This window comes from Ursus arctos, unplaced genomic scaffold (assembly GCF_023065955.2).
Source record: "Ursus arctos isolate Adak ecotype North America unplaced genomic scaffold, UrsArc2.0 scaffold_9, whole genome shotgun sequence".
NCBI classification, from domain to species: domain Eukaryota; kingdom Metazoa; phylum Chordata; class Mammalia; order Carnivora; family Ursidae; genus Ursus; species Ursus arctos.
This window is the reverse complement of record NW_026623111.1, coordinates 53,076,943-53,093,151: the sequence shown is the minus strand read 5'-3', so window position 1 is coordinate 53,093,151 and position 16,209 is coordinate 53,076,943.

Genomic DNA, 16,209 nt, shown 5'->3' with positions numbered 1-16,209 from the left:
GTTATATTAAATATATTAACATTCTGATAATATTTGCAGGTATGCAAAGGCTAACTAAAACTTTTGAAACATATTTTTTCCAGTTTAAGTTTCAAAAACACATTTTTCAGGGGTTTAATGACCTCTGGCTTTTCTAGTCAGTTAAAAGAACATATTTTAAAATACTTTATTTTAAAATTATTTATAATTCATAAGTGACTATATTATGAAAAACTGCTCAAGTTTGGTAGATCATAACTTAATTGAAAATGTTAATATGTCGATAGAATTATTTTGTACATGTGCACATGTACATATACGTCCATCACATATATATCGACACTTGGGGTGGATGTATCCCTTTGAATTAGTATTTTTGTATTCTCTGGGTGAATACCTAGTAGTGAAATTGCTGGATTATTGTGGTTTCCAACACAAGAACCAAAATATCCAAAGGATACAAAAATGCTGATTTGAAGGGGCACATGAACCTCAATGTTTATAGTGGCACTATCAACAATAGCCAAATTATGAAAAGTGCCCACATGTCCATCAACTGATGAAAGGATAAGAACAAATGATATATAAATATATAAATAAAGAGTACACACACACACACACACACACACACACACACAATGGAATATTACTTGGCAATCAAAAAGAATGAAACTTGCTATTTGCAACAACATTGTATTAGAGTGTATTACGCTAAGTGAAATAGGTCATTCAGAGAAAGACAAATATCATGATTTCACTCATATGTGGAATTTAAGAAACAAAATAGATGAACATAGGGGAAGGGAAGGAAAAATAAAATAAGGTAAAAACAGAGACAGAGAGGAATGCCTGGGTGGCTCAGCTGGTTAAGGGTCTGCCTTTGGCTCAGATCATGATCCCAGGGTCCTGAGATTAAGTTCCACATCTAGCTCCTTGCTCAGTGGGTAGCCTGCTTCTCCCTCCGCCTTCCATTCTCCCTGCTTGTGCGCTCTCTCTCTCTCTGACAAATAAATAAATAATTTTTTTAAGTTCAAAATACATAAATAAATAAAAAAGAGAAAAAATCATAAAAGACTCTTAAACATAGAGAACAAACTGAGGCCACATCTTGAACTTTTCATAAAAAGCAAATCAAATCCATTCTTAGTAAATGATATACAATAAACTTCAAATTCCAGAGCAGATGGTGTACTGGGGTCCACAAGGATGGAAACTGTAGATGTCAGCACAGTCCCCTCATGACCCCTTTGAACAAGTTCATAGAGGATTGCCTTTAAATTGATCTAATGATGGCTCCATTGGCCACACCAGCACCTTGCCACAAGACCCATTCCTGAAATAACAGTAGAGCACAAGAAGATAAGCCCATTTCTTCGTCATCCTGGTAAAATGAATCTTTTATAAACCTCTCATAACTTCTGAAGTGGCTCTCAATTATATCTAAGAAAGAATTAACTAGTTAAAATATAACTGGTTCATATCAAGAGCTAATCATTAAAGAACTAATAGTGGAAGTTTTGGGTAAGCAAATAACGAAAAGGGTAAAACATCTTGTGCTTGTATGTGCATATTGTAAATCCCAGTATCATTGTAAATACTATTACTTTTAGGTTAGGAAGAAACTACCTTGCATGTAAGGAATCTCCAGATAAGAAAGCAGCATTGTATCAAGGCAAATCTATTCTGATTTATTTGAGCATTTCCAAGGAAGCTTTCTGAATTCCTCTTCCATATTTTCACACCCATTATATTAGCTCTTTTTCATTCCTTTGCCTTTGTTTTTTTGACTGTGTTACTCCTTTCTTTTTTCTCCTTTTTAACCAAATTTAAGTACCCTTTGAGTACCACTTAAATTACTTTCCTTCTTTTGAAAATTCTAACTTCAAATTATATTTTCCTTTTCTGAATATTTGCAACATTCTTATGTTACTTTTACTTCCTCAAGACTTCTAAAAAGTATTTGTCTTGTAAATATCTTCTGAACTTTGTTTTGCAAATTGCCTTTGTAATCCATGTAAACTGTATTTAAAAAAAAAAAAAAAATTACCAGGAAGTGCCTTCAAATTAGAAGTAGAAAGGGGAAGACCTGTGTCATGGGATAGATTTGTTTTCATGCTATCAATAATCTATTGACTTGAAATGAGAGGAGACTATTTCTTAAAAAAGATATGGACAGAAGATTCTAAGCAAAGCATTGTCTACAGAGCTGCAATATCCTTTAATCTTGGTAACGCCCTCTGGTGGATGTTTTGATGTATTACCCCGATTCTCCTTTTGGGAATATAGAAATTACTCCCCAGCTGATGAGAAGATTAGCAGCTGACACCTCTCATCTACTAGCTTTCTTTGAGAGCTGCTTCTGCTGAAGAGAACCATGTAGTCTAAAGTCATGGTTTTTTTCCCTAGAACACCCCATATCCAATACATGGCCTTCTCATTTCAATTTGGGGTAACTCTTTAAGATGATCTTCGCTTCACAGCTCCTAGATGGTTGGTTGAGACCTATGCTGAAACTTTATCACTACAGTCTTCCCCCCTGATCTGGGGGGATATGTTCTAAGACCCCCAGGGGATGCTTGAAATCTCAGATAGTACCAAACCTCATATAAGCCATTTTCCCCTATATATACATACCTGGGCAAAAGTTTAATTTATAAGCTAGGTAATAATAACTGATAAAAAATAGAATATTTATAATAATATACTGTAATAAAAGTTATGTGAATGTGGCCTCCTTCTCTCTCAGAATAACTTACTGTACTGTGCTACCCTTCTGGCGATGACATAAGACGATAAAACGCCTATGTGATGAGATGAAGTTAGGGAGTGATGCAGGCATTGTGATGTAGCACTAGGCTAGCATATGCCAGGGCAGTTCTAAAATAATACTGTTATCAGAGTAGTTTAGGTTTCTTGGAAGGAGTTCAGATCAGGCATGAGCCTGGATGTAGCTCAAAAGCAATGAGAACACTGATCTTATAATTTTAGAAAAACAAAAGATTTCAGAGAAAGGGGACTTATTTTTTTTTCTAGGTTAGACATGATTCTGCCCTTTTTTTTTAAGAAGGGTATGCTTGTACACGCCTACTCCAGCTGAGAAAGTTCAAGTTGTTTACCTGATTATTCAGAACCAATTAGATTGATTGCATCACATTCTGAATGGGCAACTGAGGAGACATTAAACTCAGGAACCTAGGTCCCAACATTTCAGCTGTCATTTCCCACTTGAAACTAGAAAAAGGACTAGCCGTTTTGGACTGCTTTTTTGTTTTTCTCTTCTACTCCACAGAGTGTATGTGGATTCATGGTGCTCCATGAATCTCTCTCAGGAGATACAGTAAGTATCCTAATCCCAAATTTTACACTGTTTTTGGTTTGCGAAAAGAGAGAATATGAGCGAAGGCAGGATTTGGAGGTCATTTTATATCTGGAGTTAGAGCCTGTCCACTCAACCTTTTACCAATTCTACACTTGGTAACAGGTAGTTGGAATGATAGAAAAGCTTCCCTCTGAAGCTATGTGCAGACTTCACACTTTATTTAGAAAACTCATTGGAATGAAGCCTGTTGATGGATGAATTTAGAAATTCTCTCACTGCTAGTCATACCACCCAAGTTTCATCCTTAGTTTATAACATAAATAAAAATTTCTGAATGCAATCCTAAGCAAGATTTGCAGAATTTAAGCAAATGTGTACAAATAATGAAAAACGGGCATAAGAAGATCTGGCTACACATGCATTTTGAAATATTACCTCCTTTTGTAAAAAGCAATGTATAGACATGGAAAAGAGCTTAAAGTTTACCCAACTTTCCACAGCATCAGGATAAAGGCCACTGAGCATGTTTCTGTTTTCACCTGTGAGATTTTTGATCATTGATCTCAATGAAAACATCACAATACCATCTTCCCCAGAGGTCTGGGCAAATTCTTCCATTTCCTGTAAAGAAAGAATTTGCTTTTCTATGAGGGAAAGTCATCGTAGGGATTTTTAAAAAGAAATGGGTGCATACACTTGTGAATGGAAATGAAGTATTAATACAGTGCTGCCTTCTAATATGCCAAACCATTAAATCTCTTCAGTTGAGATGGTTGATATAAAATCTATATCCCTTAAACTATAGATAAACAAGGCTAGTAGACAAGTTATGGAAATGGACCATATTCAGCAGGATTCATAAGGATTTATTTAATGTATTACTAAAGCATATAATTTACTTTTTATTAAGTAAATATCACTACAGACAATGCTATGTAAGTTTCAAGTGTACAACATTATTCAACAACTCTGTACATTACTCAGTGCTATCACAATAAGTGTAGTCTCCATCCGTCACCAAACAACTTTACTGCAATACTATTGACTATATTCCCTTGTGTTGTACTTTTTATTTCTGTGACTTATTCATAACTGGGAGTTTGTACTTTTTAATCTCCTTTACTTATTTCACCCACCCCCCCACCTCACCTACGGACACATTTTTTTCTCTGTATCTAAGACTCTGGTTTTTGTTTCTTTTTTAGATTCCACATATAAAAGAAATCATACGGTATTTGTCTTTCTCTCTCTGACTTATTTCACTTAGCATAATACTACCTAGGTCCATCCATGCTGTTGCAAATGGCAAGATGTCTTTTTTTATGGCCAAGTGTGTGTGTGTGTGTGTGTGTGTGTGTGTGTGAGACATCTTTTTTTTTGTAGTTTCAATTTTTTTATTTAAATTCCAGTTAATTAACACAGAGTGTAATATTAGTTTCAGAAGAGGAATATAGTGGTTGATCACTTACATACAACACCAGTTCTCATTACAACAAGTACACTTTTTAATACCCATTCCCAATTTAACCCCTTCATCCAGCGCCCTCCCCTTTGGCAACCATTAGTTTGTTCTCTATCCTTAAGTCGGTTTTATGGTTAGGCCCTCTCTTTTTTCCCCTATGGTCATCTCTTTTTCTTCTTAAATTCCACATAGGAGTGTAATGATATGGTACTTGTCTTTCTCTGACTTATTTAGCTTAGCATAATATTCTCTAACTCCAAAAACATCATTGCAAATGGCAAGATTTCATTCCTTTTTATGGCTAAGATTTCATTTGTGTGTGTGTGTGTTTGTGTGTGTGTCTGTGTGTGTGTCTGTATCTACCACTTCTCTTTATCCATTCTTCAGTAGATGCACACTGGGGCTGTTTCCATGATTGGGCTATTGTACATAATGCTGCTGTAGGTATCGGGGTGGATGTATCCCTTTGAATTAGTATTTTTGTATTCTCTGGGTAAATACCCAGTAGAGTAAATGCTGGACTGTAGGATAGTTCTATTTTTAACTTCTTGAGGAACCTCCATACTGTTTTCCAGAGTGGCTGCACCAGCTTGCATTCCCACCAGCAGTGTAAGGGGATTCCCCTTTCTCCGCATCCTCACCAACTTTTGTTGTTTCTGGTGTCGTTGATGTTACCCATTCTGACAGGTGTGAGGTGATATCTCATTGTAGTTTTGAGCCCTATTTCCTTAATGATGAGTGATGTTGAGCATCTCGTCATGTGTCTGTTGGCCATTCGTATGTCTTCTTTGGAAAAGTATCTATTCATGTCTTCTGCCCAGTTTGAATTGGATTATTCACTTTTGGGGTGTTGAGTTTTATAAGTTCTTTATATATTTTGGTTACTAACCCTTTATCAGATATGTCATTTGCAAATATCTTCTACCATTTCATAAGCTGCCTTTTAGTTTTGTTGATTGTTTCCTTCATTGTACAGAAGCTTTTTATTCTGATGAAGTCCCAGTAGTTTATTTTTGCTTTTGTTTCCCTTGCCTCAGGAGACATATTTAGAAAGCTGTTGTTATGGTTGATGTCAAAGAGGTTACTGCCTGTGTTCTCCTCTAAGATTTTTATGGTTTCCGATTTCACATTTAGGTCTTTTATCCACTTTGAATTTACTTCTGTGTATGGTGTAAGAAAGTGGGCCAGTTTCCTTCTTTTGCATGTTGCTGTTCAGTTTTCCTAACACCATTTCTTAAAGAGAGAGTCTTTTCCCATTCGATATCCTTTCCTGCTTTGTTGAAGATTAATTGACCAAACAGTTGTGGTTCATTTGGTGCTTTTTATGCTGTTCCATTGATCTATGTGTCTGTTTTTGTGCCAATAACATACTGTCTTGATGACTACAGCTTTGACATATAAGTTGAAATCCAGAACTGTGGTTCTGGATACTAGAAAACAGTATGGAGGTTCCTCAAAGAGTTAAAAATAGAACTATAACCCAGCAATTGCACAACTAGGTATTTAACCAAAGAATACGAAACAGTGATTCAAAGGGGCACATGCACCTCAATGTTTATAGCAGCAGTGTCCACAATAGCCAAAATATAGAAAGAGCCCAGAGTCCATCAATAGATGGATGGATACAGAAGAACTGGTGTATATCCCCAATGGAATATTACTCAGCCATCAAAAAGAATGAAATCTTTCCATTTGCAACAATGTGGATGGGACTGGAGGGTATTATGCTAAATGAAATAAGTCAGTCAGAGAAAGGCAAATACCACATGACTTCACTCATATGCAGAGTTTAAGAAACAAAACAGATGAATATAGGGGAAGGGAAGGAAAAATAAAATAAGATGAAAATTGAGAGGAAGACAAACCATAAGAGACATTGAACTCTAGGACATAAACAGGATTCCTGGAGGGGAACGGAGTGGGGGGAAGCGATAATCGGGTGATAGGCATTAAGGTGGGCACTTGATGTAATGAGCACTGGGTATTATATGCAACTGATGGACCACTAAATTCTACCTCTGAAACTAATTTAAAAAAAAAGAATACATAGCCATTTTTTTTTTAAGATTTTATTTATTTATTCGACAGAGATAGAGACAGCCAGTGAGAGAGGGAACACAAGCAGGGGGAGTGGAAGAGGAAGAAGCAGGCTCATAGCGGAGGAGCCTGATGTGGGGCTCGATCCCATAACACCGGGATCACGCCCTGAACCGAAGGCAGACGCTTTTTTTTTTTTTTTTTTTTTAAAGATTTTATTTATTTGACAGAGATAGAGACAGCCAGCGAGAGAGGGAACACAAGCAGGGGGAGTGGGAGAGGAAGAGGCAGGCTCATAGCAGAAGAGCCTGATGTGGGGCTCGAACCCAGATCGCCGGGATCACGCCCTGAGCTGAAGGCAGACGCTTAACCGCTGTGCCACCCAGGCGCCCCTACATAGCCATTTTTAATACACTACAGCAAGAAACTTTATTAAATATATTTATGAACTCAAGTGAATGTCTGTCACAAGGAAATATATTTTCCAAACCTGTTTCTGTAAGCAAGTATGACTACTTTGTATGAACTTTAATTTTACTTGCCTTTGCTATTAGACAATTCTATGAGCTTATAGCTAAGGTTCTTTCAGCTTTCAGAATCAGCGTCTCTGATATCTCTCTTCTATATTCAAATTTTCAGTTATTATATCTCTATTATGTCTTTGATTTAATCATCTGATATCTCCATTAGGAAGGAAAATTGCCTAGTTGTGGACGAGTTTCTCTGGGCATGTTTAGTATTACTCCTTCCTTCTCAATGGATTAAACATCATCTGCTAGGTAAACCTAAAACATTGGGGATTACATTAGAATTATCAATATCTGTTTTCTGATGCTAGATTCATTACTTCCCCTTGGCTTGAAAAATGAAGCAAAATGTGAGTGTCCAGTATATTTTTCATACCCAAATGATTTCTAACCATGATTCTGTGAGCACATTCCTTCAATAACAAAAATGTATGGAGCTTCCTCTATGTTTCCTGTGTAAAGGGCAAATCAACAAACATTTCTTGAGAATTTAATGTATTAAGTCCTTTATATTTTTAACTCATGAAAGACACAGGAATTCTTGGACAGCACTATCATCCTTCCATTTTGTAGATGTGGAAACTAAAATACAGAATGTTCAGGTAATTTACCCTAAATCTCATGGAGAGAAAATGGTGGAGATGGGATTAAAACACAGCAGTCTGGCATCTGGACCTAACAAATTTGCATATTGCAATAACAAAGAAAAGAGTGATACATGGAAACTGAACATATTAGTAGGAGAGACACTATTATATAGCAGACCAAGAAAGTTAATTTTTCTTGATCTGAGTGGTCTTTTTAACAGATGCTTTCCATTGTCAGCATATATTACCAACTACCCAAATTTAGCTTTACCAGGAGAAGTGTTCTTTTATGACCATTTACTCATTTATAGAGAGAACATCTTTTTGTTGAGCAGTATTATAAAAATTTTGGAAACCTAAGAAAAATATCCTTTTCAAATGGAACTTAACTATCCTTAGCATAAATGGCATACTTATTCTCAAAGGCTAAAAGGTATGTAAGATTAATTTAAGATTGCATAGAAAATAAGATCTGAGTTATAAAAACATTAACCTATGACTATATATTTTGTATGAGGTTATGGGAGGCAGTAGTGTAGAGAACACAAGCAAGACTAAAATCTCTAAAATAAATCTGCTAAAAATTAAATAAGAATCACAGAAGGTCACAGAAAAGAAGCTCTTAGATGAGATTCCATAGCAAATTCATGCAAAGTAATGTGAAGGAAAACAAGGCATCAAAAGACAAACAACCAAAACAGAAACCTGGATGGTGAGTGAGATGAGAAGGTGAGCAGATCCATGATCAAAACCCAAACCAAACTAAACAAACAAAAACACTAAACAGATCCTACAAAGACAAAATTACTAAGATAAATCTGTTAAAAATTAACCAAGAATCATAAGTCATAGAGAATAATCTCTTAGATAATGTTCTATAAGGGCTTGCACAATAATGTGAAAAACAGGGCATCAAAAGGAAAACAATCAAAGTAGAAAGATGGACAGTGAGTGGATGGGTGGGTAGGTTGGTGTGTCAATGGGAATAAAAGAGGAAATAAATAATTCAAAGTCACAAAGAAGCATACGAAATGGATAAAGAAGAAATGGTATATTTATACAATGAAGTATTACTTAGCCCTCAATAAAGAAAGAAACCTTGCCATTTGCACTTAAATGATGGAGCTAGAGTGTATTATGTTTAGTGTAATAAGTCAATCAGAGAAAGACAAATACCATATGATTTCACTCATGTTGAATTTAAGAAACAAAACAGATGAACATAGGGGAAGGAAAAAAAAAAGACAGAAAGGAGCAAACCACAGGAGACTCTTAACGACAGAGAACAAACTGAGAGTTGAGGGAGGGAAGTGGGTAGGGGATGGGTAAATAAGTGATGGGTATTAAGAAGGACACCTGTTATGATGAGCACTGGGTGTTATATGTAAGTGATGATTCACTAAATTCTACTCATGAAACAAATATTATACTATATGTCAAAAAAGAGATAAAAAAAAAGAAGAAGCATAGGAAACATTTTAGGTAAATAAGAAGACAGAGATGCAAGAGATCAACACATACCGACTTTTACAACAAAGTCAATTTTCCAGCCCGGCTCTCCAGAAGTAGTTTACCTTTCTTTGAACAGGCACCCATTACAGCATTGCTGATTTATTCTACGGATAGAAACTGACAAAAGAGATCTCTTGGTCAAATTACAAATATATAAAAAGCATTTTGTGAGTGAATCTCCAATACCACCCATTCCCACGTACTTAGTAACATTTATCTATGGGTTTTCCATTTTATTATTTTTCCAGAGACCAGAGACACAAATTTAGATCCAGGAAGACACCTGATGGATCGAATCATGGGATAATTCTCGGGCTCCCATTCCTTCCAGCCAGTTATCAAGCAGCCTCCCCTTTACATTAAATCATAATAATTAATACATGTCAGAATGTTTCAAGTTTTTTTGCACAGAAAAAATAAATGACATGGATATGGAGATGGAAGACCTCATTTCAGGGGTGCCTGGGTGGCTCAGTCAGTTAAGCAGCTGCCTTCGGCTCAGGACATGATCCCAGAGTCCTGGAATTGAGCCCCACATCGGGCTCCCTGCTCAGCAGGGAGTCTACTTCTCCCCCTCCTTCTGCCTGCTGCTCTGCCTGCTTTGCTCTCTATTTGTCAAATAAATAAAATAAATCTTTAAAAACAAAACAAAGACATAATTTCAGTTAGTACATCTTGTTCATCATGAACTATTCATTTCAAAAAGTCCAGGAATTTCGTCCTGCAATAACCTTTCTTCTGTAAAATATACAAGCAAGGTGTCTGCAAGCTATGGAAGGGAAGGCTTGTTGATTCGTGGTGAGGTCTGCATCATTAGGAAGGACCTTTGAGCCACTGGGGTTTTTCTGCTTGCCTTTCCCTACACCCCTAAAGGACATTCAGCTTCTAGCAAGTAACCTGCCTATGCTGTGGTAGCTGGCTGAGTACAACTGGAGACCAGAATGAGACAAGTGTGATCAATGCAAATTCTCCATGCTGCAGATCCATATTTAATGTGAAAGATCAGTATGAGCTTTAGAAAACAATTTCTTGTTCAACCACTGACATCAACCTTGGGGCATTTCATTTTCGGCGAGCAGCAAAGTGAGTTTCGGAGCTGGGCCCGTGTCCCATGTGAAACTCTGTCACATGAGTCTTCCCCAAAGGCTGAGGATCATCACAAAACAAAACATGCTTAAAATCCCATAGGAGTAAGTAAAAATATCACAAATATCATAAAACAGATAAAACCAAATGCTGTGGAATGGAAAACAAGATGGCCATTTAGAATGTAATGTTAATCGTCTAAATGATCACAGAGAAATATTGACTCAGAAATATAATGTACCAGTTATCTTGAATTTGTAATACATGAGAAGTGACTTTACTGACTATTTGAACCTACAGAGGTGCACAGTTGAGAGTATTTTACTAGATATGTGACTCTCTCACATACACGGTTTTCTTTTTCTTTTTGTTGTTGCTTAATAGTTTGTTTAAACTTCAAAACACTGGTATACTTTGAACATCTTATCCTACAGAGACTTGAAATTTTATTACTATATCTGCTAAGAAAAAATAAACAAAAAATCACAAACTTATATATTTTCATTTCTCTACTTCCTTTCTCAGAAAGACCCATTAAATTATGTGAATTGATGGGGAAAGCTGGTATGTGGCTGATACAAAATATTGGGATTTTGAATTTCCTCACAGCCCCCCCCCCATTACCTAATTTCGAATTTGTTGGAGGATTCCACTGTAGACCTGTCAAAACCTTGTGTCTTAGAAAAAGTTTTCCATCTGCAATTCAGACGTGTTTTGGGGGGAAAAAAAAACATGGGGCAATGCATAAAATTTCTTCACACCATTCTCTCACACAGTAGTGTTTCATATCTCATTATCACTGAAGATTCTGGGCTACATGACAGATGTGAAAATTATGAAAGCCTGATAATACAATTCATGGAAATAAGCCCCTCTGAGGAATTATTCATTCAGGTGCATTAGAACTCCTTCAGTAGAGCATAAATTAGATAATTTTATTCCAATCATTTAAATTGCTGGTATCACTAGCTAGGCTTGAGAACAAACACAATAAGTAAGATATCAGGGAGGAAACAAGCCACAAATGAGAAATATAAATGAACGTTTTCAATAACTTTATGCCATGGACTCCAATTGGTTTATATATAGACTGGTTAGATGTCTTATCCATTAAATCACAGTCTCAAGGAGTAAAATCCACCAAAATAAAATAGTTTATAAGCAAAATTTGTCACATTCATTATAAATCATGGCTTTAGTTCCCTTAAAATATCTGGGCCAAGATCAGAAACAGAACCAAATTTATATTCAAGATTTAATCATTTTGTATAAAAATATGTTAACACAGATCATTGTAATTTCGTTAGAACTCATAGTAAAAATAGGAAGAAACAAAGTTCAGAAAGTTGTGAAAAGTTATTTCCTTCATATGAAATGAGATTAATATACCATGCCAGATATTGGCAGAGTATGAAGCAGAAAGGAAAAGGACATAAAACCTTAAGAAAAGGAAAATTATTTTCATAAATCTGTCTCATCCAGTCAATTAATACAGTAACATCAGAAAAAAAGATTAATAGATAAATCATAGCTGAACCTTATATGTAGGGAGCCTGTTAGTATTGACAATTTGAAACACCAGAAAATGTTGTGGTTAAGAATTTGAGGTTCTTACTTATGTGCATATAGATGATTTAACAAAAGCACTTTCCTTCTTATATGTAATCTCATAATTACATTTTATTATGATATGTACCCTTCACAATCAGGAAAGCCTACATAAAAGAGCATTCATGAAAAATTGTCAAGAAGAAATAAGGCTCAATTCAATAACAACTATATTGGACACAGAGTGACATACAAATTCAAGAAGCTTAGTTACAGATTCCTTCACTTGATTCAAGGATTTCTGTTGGGAGTTCAGATCTTTTTGAATATATAAGTAAACAGCCGACTCCTCAAAAGAATACCAAAAAAATTAAAACTTGATCAAGCAAAGCTAGGTTTATTTGATATAACAAGAAGAGAGAACAACTCTTTGACAGGATTTTACTATGATTTGAGAAGGAGGTCAAGGGAAGATCATTCTAAGGTGTTGGCTCCTGGGTTGATGATCTCAAGGAAAGCTTTGAAAAGCATGAAAACTGTTGGGAATGGGCAAAGTTTATGACATAACTTTGGATTCCTGGACATAGAGAGGTGAGATCTTGAAATTTAGTCTTAGTGAGAAAGCTGTGTTTTAGTAAGTAAACTATGTTAGTTGGTCACAGTTTTTGTTTAACCAAACCTTGAGGACATGCTTGGGGCATAATATCTTTCATCTGCTTTAGAGATATAACTATGATTCTAAAATCTCCTCTATCAACATATACTCCCCAGCCACTAGAGCTATAAAAGCAGGTCTTATAGGAAGTGGGGTTGCACAGATCTATTTGCAGCCACCCAAGACATGCTTCTGCCCATAAGTCTCCTTAATAAACCATTTATTGTCAAGCTGGGTTTGTCAGCCTTTTTACTCTGTCTTATGGCTCCTCTGGCCTTTGGAGGTCACTTTGCAAATACCTCCCTTTCCTGGAACACGTGATATATTCAAAGTACTGAAAGGAAAAAAACCTACAATCAAGAATATTCTACCTGGCAAGGATATCATTCAGAATGGAAAAAGAAAAAAGTTTCCCAGAATAAAAAAAAAAACTAGGAATAAATTTAACCAAGGAGCTGAACGACCTATCAAAAGTGTGAAACATTGATGAAAGAAATTAAAAATGATATAATCAAATGGAAAAATATTCTATGCTCACAGACTGGAAAATGTAATATTGTTAAAATCTCCATACTACTCAAAGCAATCTACAGATTCAGTGCAATCTCTATCAAAACACCAATAGCATTTTTCATAGAACCAAAGGAAATAATACTAAAATTTGTATGGAACCACAAAAGACCCCAAATGGCCAAAGCAATCTTGAGAAAGAACAATTTGGACATGTCACAATCCCACATTTCAAGATATACTACAAGCTATAGTAATCCAAACAGCACAGTACTGGCACAAAAAGAGACACACAGATAAGTGGAACAGAATAGAGAGCTCAGATATAAACGCACACTTATATGGTCAATTAATCTAACAGTAGGTAAGAATATACAATGGGGAAAAGACAGTCCCTTCAATTGATGGTGCTGAAAAAACTGTACAGCTACATGTAAAAGAATAAAACTGAACCACTTTCTTACACCACACACAAAAACAAACTCAAAATGGATTAAAGACCTAAATATGAGATGTGAAATCATAAAGCTCCTAGAAGAAAACATAAGCAGCAATTTCTCTGACATTGTTTGCAGCAACATTCTTCTAGCTATGTCTCCTCAAGAAAGGGAAACAAAAGCAAAAATAAACTATTGGGACTGCACCAAAATAAGTTTTTGTGCAGGGTAGAAAACCAACAACAAAACAAAAAAGCAACTAACAGAATGGGAAAAGATAACCACAAATGACATATCCAATAAGGGGTTAATATCCAAAATATATAAAGAACTCATACAATCAACATCAAAAAATGAAATAATCCAAAAAAAAAATGGGCAGAGGACCTGAATAGACATTTCCCAAAGAAGAGAAATAGATGAAGGGATGCCTGACTGGCTTAGTCAGTAAATCATGTGACTCTTGACCTCAGGGTCATGAGTTCAAGCCCCACACTCAGCATGGAACCATCTTTAGATGAAGAAGAAGGAGAAGGAGAAGATAGAAGATAGAAGATAGAAGAAGAAGAAGAAGAAGAAGAAGAAGAAAAAGAAGGAGGGGGGGAGGAGGAGTACAAGAAGGAGGAAGAGGTGGAAGAGAACGAGGAGGTGGGGAAGGGGAAGACGAAGAGGAGGAAAGGAGAAGGAGAAAAAGATGACGACAACAAATATATGGCCTACAGACACACGAAAAGATACTCAACATCACTAATCATCAGGGAAATGCAAGTCAAAACCACTTGAGATATCACCTTACACCTGTCAGAATGGCTAGAATCAAAAGGACAAGAAAGAACAGTGTTGGCAAAGATGTGGAGAAAAATTAACTGTGTGCCCTGTTGGTGGTACAGCCACTATAGAAAACAGTATGGAGGTTCCTCAAATAAGTAAAAATAGAAGCAAACTGAGGGTTGCTGGAGCAAAGGGGGGTGGGGGTTAGATGGGTGATGGTTGTTGGGTGATGGACACTGGGGAGGGCATGTGTGGTGATGAGTGCTGTGTATTGTGTAAAACTGATGAATCACAGACCTGTACCCATGAAACAAATAATACATTATATGTTAATAAAGGAGGGCACATGAAAAGAACACATATTTTGTGTATGTATTATATACTGTATTATTAGAATAAAAGTAGAGAAGAAAGAAAAGAAATTCCAGTAATTCCTCTATAGGGCATTTCCCCAAAGAAAACAAAAAACTGATTCAATAAGGTATATGCACTCTATGTTTACTGCAACATTATTTGCAATAGCCAGCATCTGGAAGCAACCCAATGTCCATCAATAAATGAATGGATAAAGAAGATGTAGTATATGTAGACAACGCAATATTACTCCACCATATAAATAAATGTTAACCTGCCATTGGTGATAACATGGGCAGACTGAGAGCATATTATGCTAAATGAAGTAAGTCAGAGGGAGAAAGACAAACACCATATGATTTCACTTATATGTGGAATCTAAAAAACAAAATGAATAAACAAAAGAAGAAAGACTCATAATACAGAGAAGTGATGGTTGCTAAAAAAGAAAAAAAAGGAGGAAGAGAAGGAAAGCAAAATGGGTGAAGGGGAGTGGGAGACAGGCTTTGAGTTATGAAATGAACATCAGGAGGATAAAAGGTACAACATAGGGAATATAGTCAAAGTTATTGTAATGGCGCTGTGTTGTGTAGTGACAAACGGAACCTACGTTTGTGGTGAGCATAACATAGCAGATAGACTTGCTGAGTCACTATGTTGTAACCTGAAACTAATGTAACGTCTGTGTCAACTATGCTTTAATAAAAAAGTAATAAAAAAAAGATTTTAAAAAGTCCTCACTACAATATATATATATATGGTGATGGATGTGTTAACTAATCTTGTGGTGTAAACATTTCACAGCACAGACGTGAATCAGGTCATCATGTTGTACACCTTAAACCTGTTATATCAGTGATATCTCAATAAAGTCTGAAAACACATTTTTAACATAAAACATTATGCTAATCAAAGGAGCCAGTCAGAAAAGACAACATGATGTATAATTTCATTTATATGAAATGCTCAGAATGGAAAATATATATGAAAAAGTAGATAAAATGGTGACTAGGGCTGACAGATGCAGAAAATGCAGTTTCATTAGAGGGCAAAGGTTTCCATCTGGGGTGATAAAAGTGCTCTAAAATTGATCATCAATGTGGTTGCACAATTCTGGGAATATACTAGGAACCACTGAATTATACACTTTAAATCTGACAATTGTATAGCATGTGAATTACATGTCAACCACATTTTTATGAACAAAACAAAACACAATCTCTTAAATCATCTTATCCTAGAAATATAATTCACCTGTATAATAACTTTAATTCTTGTGTCAAGGACACTACAGACAGTGACCTCTCGCCACTGTCCCTGACACCCTTCCAAAATATATTACATAAGACATGTGACTTGCACATGCTAGGTCATTGGCCCTTAGCTAAGATGATAGAACTTATAAGCATCAAACAAATATTAAAC